The sequence below is a fragment of the Anolis carolinensis genome, chromosome 4 (genome assembly GCF_035594765.1).
Source record: "Anolis carolinensis isolate JA03-04 chromosome 4, rAnoCar3.1.pri, whole genome shotgun sequence".
In the NCBI taxonomy this organism is placed as follows: Eukaryota; Metazoa; Chordata; class Lepidosauria; order Squamata; family Dactyloidae; genus Anolis; species Anolis carolinensis.
This window is the reverse complement of record NC_085844.1, coordinates 52584033-52589978: the sequence shown is the minus strand read 5'-3', so window position 1 is coordinate 52589978 and position 5946 is coordinate 52584033. Positions and strand designations below refer to the sequence as shown.

At 37.7% G+C, this 5946-nt stretch overlaps 1 long non-coding RNA gene across 1 annotated transcript in view; it reads left to right on the top strand.

The window, feature by feature from the left end:
• Positions 1–1776, top strand: part of LOC134298888 (uncharacterized) — a 43095-nt gene extending 41319 nt beyond the window's left edge. Inside the window, exon 4 of the long non-coding RNA XR_010006003.1 lies at positions 915–1776. This is a non-coding gene — a long non-coding RNA (uncharacterized LOC134298888). The remainder of the gene's footprint in view (positions 1–914) is intronic.
• Positions 1777–5946: the final 4170 nt, after the last annotated feature.

Below are 5946 nucleotides of genomic sequence, written 5' to 3'. Positions count from 1 at the left end.
GTTAGCTTCAGACCACAATTTCTAAAGTTAGCCCTTTAAACCGACCACATTTTTGTTTAATACACAGAGTGTGGTGACTAATTTTCTGCCAAACAATTTCAGCCTGTTTTTAACTTGTTAATTTGTTTACAATGATGTTAGTTTATTTAAATTGTGTTTACTGTTTTAACGTTTAAGTTGTTTACATTTATTTAACATATGAGCTGCCCTAAGACCTATATAAGATGGTACAGAAATACTTTAGAAAATATTTTTTTTAAACTCATAAATGATTGGATATTTACTTCTGACTAAAGAAAACTAAAAAAAAAAAACTCAGTATAGGGCATTGTAACTTGTTTCAATGGGGAGCCATCACATTGTGGTATTACTGGGAAGATATAGATATATCCTAGGCATTACTTCTGAGTATTTGTCATCCAGCTTTGCGGCCTTGCTCAGCCCTGGGCTTACCTTTTACACTAACACTTTATATCGCCTACCCCATGGTAATAACATAAGACCACTTTTACTAGCAGGCTTATGTTTGGCCTGTGGAGGGGAACGTGATTGGGAAACTATGTTTTTAATCTGTTTTATTGCATGTATGTGTTTTAACTGTTTTATAATTTGAAATGTTATACAGTATTTATTATTTGTATGTATAATACGGCATTGAATTTTGCCATGGTCTGTAAGCTGCTCTGAGTCCCCTTCAGGGTATATAGCAAATAAATAACTATAGCAAATAAATAAATAGCAAATAAAAGAAAATGCCATAATATACTAGTAGAATAACAGAAATAACATGGAATGGAAAGGGATAGGTTCTTGCACCACTAAAAAGATCAGTCCAGTATATTTCAGCAAACTTTTGTTTGAACGGATCTGTTTTATGCTACAAGATTCTATCCATATTCTTTCATTTTATTTAGATTAGTTTGTTTGGTTGGATGCTGCAAGTCGCTTCTGGTGTGAGAGAATAAGCCATCAACAAAGACATTGCCTAGGGGGTGCCAGGATGTGTTACGATCCTGTGGGGAGGCTTCTCTCGTTTCTGATCACAACCAAACACAGTGAAGACATCTGCCCTTGCACTTTGCTACTCTGCTGCTTAATACGCATGCCCAGAGTGGAACACATCTCACCATGTTAAAACAGTGGACATGGCTCTTAATGAGAGATGCTGCATTATCACAGGATGTCTTCCCCCCACACCACTGGAGAAATTATACTATGTAGCTGGTATTGCACCACCTGACATGAAAGGACCAAGGCAGTGACATCTCTGGCCCACCCTCTGTTCGGATATCAGTCAGCACACAATCCCTTAAATCAAGAAATAGCTTTCTAAGATCAACAGAGATACTTGCAGGAACATCTCAGCAAGCAAGAGTCCAAAAGTGGCAAGCTAAAACCTGGAACCTCAATCCATGGCTGATACCAGATGAGAGATTCCCTCCTGGACACACAGAAGACTGGGTGACTTGGAAGGCACTGAACAGACTGCGCTCTGACATCACAAGAGCCGACCTTAAGAAATGGGGTTACAAAGTGGAGTCCACAACATGCAAGCGTGGAGAAGCGCAAACCACAGACCCCCTATTACATTGCAATCTGAGCCCTGCCACATGCACAATGGAGGACCTTCTTACAGTGACACCAGAGGCACTCAAGTGGCCACCTTCTGGTCTAAGGACATTTAGTACAATGCCAAGTTCTTAACTTTGTGTTTTTAAGTACATGATAACTATACTCTCAATTCACTTCTGACACAATAAATTTTCTTTTCTTTTATGGGCTTTTTTTTCTTTGTTTCATTTAGAAGCCTCTTGCTTTATTTAAATATATATTACAGTAGAGTCTCACTTATCCAACACTCGCTTATCCAACATTCTGGATTATCCAACACATTTTGTAGTCAATGTATTCAATACATCATGATATTTTGGTGCTAAATTCGTAAATACAGTAATTACTACATAGTATTACTGCATATTGAACTACTTTTTCTGTCAAATTTGTTGTATAACATGATGTTTTGGTGCTTAATTTGTAAAATCATAACCTAATTTGATGTTTAATAGGCTTTTCCTTAATTTCTCCTTATTATCCAACATATTCGCTTATCCAACATTCTGCCTGCCCGTTTACGTTGGATAAGTGAGACTACTGTACTAGTTTGACCTCACTTTAACTGCTATGACTGAATGAATTCTGGGATTTATAGTTTGGTGAGGCACAGCACTCTTTGGTAGAGAAGGCTAACAACCTTGTACATGTACAATTTTCATGATTCCATAGCATCATGAAAGAGGTGTCAAAGTGCATTAATTCCACAGTATAGCCGCACCCTCAGTCTGAGACAGAACATACAGGATATAAAGAAAATGATTGGTTGTTTTCTAAAATATGCTTTCTTGCTCTTCTTTCAATATGTTGCATTCAGGACATTGAGGGAATTGGCTGTTTATATATATATATATATTTGGATTTTAATTCATGTGGTCCCAAGCCAGCATTGCCATTGCTACTTCCATGGTTCAAATGGGCACAGAATCCAGCATAAATTACTAAGAATATAAATTGTATTGAATAAATTGTAACCATTAGAAAATAATAAGAATTATTATCAATATAATGTGATATTTTGGTGCTAATTTTGTAAATACAGTAATTACAACATAACATTACTGTGTATTGAACTACTTTTCTGTCAAATTTGTTGTATAACATGATGTTTTGGTGCTTAATTTGTAAAATCATAACCTATTTTGATGTTTAATAAGAGTTTTCTTAATCTCTCCTTATTATCCAACATATTTGCTTATCCAATGTTCTGCCGGCCCATTTATGTTGGATAAGTGAGACTCTACTGTATATAGTATTAGTTTCATTCAAAACTAATAATGTGCACATGTGAAATAACCAGTTTAGTAAAACTCTGTATGAGGTAAACTAAAATATATTTTGAACCTTTTAGACTGAAGGCATTTCAATGCATATTTCAAACTGCATCTAGGGATTTTTTTTTCACCAGCTTCCACTTTTCCTATGGTTTTCATTTTGGTGGCCAAATGTAGATTTAACGTGCCTGGAGATTCAGGCTTTTATCTTTTCCCGTTTCGTCTGTTTAGAAGCACTTTGCCAGTTGTAGGTAAGCACATACTGCACAGTAGGATGTTTTTCCACTGTTCCTTCATCATAGTCTCATACCAACACTTCTAAAAACTTCTAATTAGACATAGGATTAAAAAAGAGAAAGGATGGGCAGATATATATAAGATTTCATAAAATGAGCTTCCTTTTCAGATGCTTTGTTAACTGTTGTATTCCTATAATTTACTTTTGTTTCAGCTTGAAAAGGAGTCAATCTTTTCATGCTTACACTCATTAAGTTTGCAGCAATACTGTAACCACACCTACTCTCTTCCTGTATTGCTTCCTGCAGCCATTTTCTCTTCTCCTTTTCTATAAGTTTCTTAAGTAAATAAGTAAATCTAGTCTAATGTATTTATTTTTAAAACACATATTTTGTTATTTCTCTGCTAGACCTTGGATGTATGTTTGGGACTGGTTGTTGTTCAGCTTCTGCCTTGCCAACTTGATTGCTTAATTTAAGAAACCCAGTACTGCCTTGTATGTTTCCTGATAGTCAGAAGGGTCTATAAACATTCCCTTGGATGTACAGTCCCAGAATCACTTTGCCTACCCCTATTTTCAGTTACAGTATCTTATTCATACAAAATATATGCCAGGATTCTTTAAAAGTGAAACTGCATGCAAGTGAAATCCTTCAACTGCAGAGGAAGACAAAAGGGGCCCTTGCTAGTTCATGTACGTAGTGCTAATGTTCAATGTTACATGTGAACTCTCCCGAGGAATAAAGTGGGAAATGCATGAACTTAAAAACAGAAAAATAAGAGTTTGAAAGTTACTAACATTCCTAAATAAAACAAAAGGAACAGATTATAGGCTAAGCAAAGAGCAGGCAAACAGGTTGGGCTTGCTTCGGCTTCTTGCTTCTTTTCCTAAACATAACTTCTTTGTTATGTTGGGAGTGTTTGGATAACTGCTCAACCCTTAAGGAGACTGGGTGTGCCTTGTTTCATCCAGTAGAAACATTTAGTGTTCTAAGTAGCAGCATTAGCAAAATCTGTACAAGTGCCTCCTAATCCTATATGTTTTGAAGGACAGTGACCATGAACTGCCTTTTCTGCTCAGTAATGGTAAAACCTAGACAAGGCCAATCTCATGATTCAGAAGAGGATTGTCTGAGAAAAGGAAGACATCCTAGCATTTTGGCATGACTGCAAAGAAAAAGAAAGACTTCTTTATCAGCTGCATAGTTTCTAACACACCCTGCATTCACTGGAATCAAGCTGATTCATGTTTACATGAACCTGCCTTTTGACCAACAACAAAAAAGAGAGAAACTTGAATGCATTAAAACCTGTAAAAATGCACTGACTTAATTCAGAGTTCTGTAAAATCTGACTAAAAGAACTGGTGCTTGATCATGGCTAGTGATATCAGGCTGTGGTGTGCAAAGCTTTTGTTTTACAGCTCCCAAAATATCCCAACCAACATGATTTATGGTTGTGATTGTTTTCTGGGCAGTTCTGGGAGATACAGTATTTTTTTTTAAAAAAAGTGATTCCAGGCCTGGTTATGTTATATATGTTAGCATTTCAAAACTCAAAATAGGAATAGACCTGAAACACTTTAATTCTCACACCAGGGTTTGCTGAAGGCTCAGTTCTGTTTGTTTTCTTCCATGTCTTATTCTCTGCTAATTAAAGAAAGTATCCTTTGAGTTAAAGAAACATGAGGGAGTTTTCAAAAGGGGAAATGAATCCTACCAGATGTTATCAGCATCAGAAATAGAATATAGCTGCAGCCCATTTGTAAAATGACAGTATGTGCCCCACCTATTGCCTTAGAACTTCATGCACATCGACTAACTTTTCATATTATGTGTTATAGTGCTATGATTCCATTTTAATTGTCACGGCAAAACCCCATGGAATCCTATGGGGAGAGACACTTAGATTTTTCAGCCAGTGGGTTCTAATGCTTTTCCAAACTGGCATGGTTTAAGTGATACCATAATGTTATAATTATTGTGTAGTGTGGAAAGGCCTCTATATGTGTAAATTCAAGACAAAGTGTATTTCATAATTAAACTCTAGAGATTCCAACAAATAATCAACCCTGGAAGGCAAAATAAAGGGACTAAAGAGGAAGGACTATTGTCTCATTCTCTCAGCTCTCTCTGAACTCAGTGAGTCAAGTTTTTCAGTTAACATAAATAGTATCACACTGGACTTCAGACAGGCCCAAAAACTGGGACCTGCCTCGGTTTTACCGAGGCGTCCAAACAGCGCCTCCGGTAAAACCGAATTAATACAGAACAAAACAGTGTTTCCTTGGTTTGATCCAAATTAATTAAACATCTGGTAATATCAGGATCTTATGGTAAGATCCGGGTCTTACCAGGTGTAGGCCCTGTGTGGATTGGACCTGGGGACTGCGTCACATGTTTCCTGGGCCCAAACCACACAGCCACCTCAGTTTTTTGGGCTCCAGGAGCCCAAAAATACCAGGAAGGCTCTCACCCCCTCCCCCAAACTCTAAATTTCCCCCTAAAACAAAGTTAAACTTACCTGGCTGCTATACTGTCCCTCTCAGGAGTCTGGGGGGAGGGATTTCCCTCTTCCCCCCCCCCATCAACTGACACATGGTTTTTTCATGCCCTCCTAGCACAAGGAGGAATATTATGATGGTCAGGTAAGTTCAACGTTATTTTTAGGGGGGAATTTTGGGGGCCTTGTGGTGTCTGCCTGCCATCCCGCCCCCCGGAAAGCCTAGTCAGGATGCAAATCTGCACCAAAGTGGGTTTTAAAATTTTTTGTCCTGTCTGAAAGCGCCCACTGTCTGGAAGCACCCACTGTGTGATCATCGCAG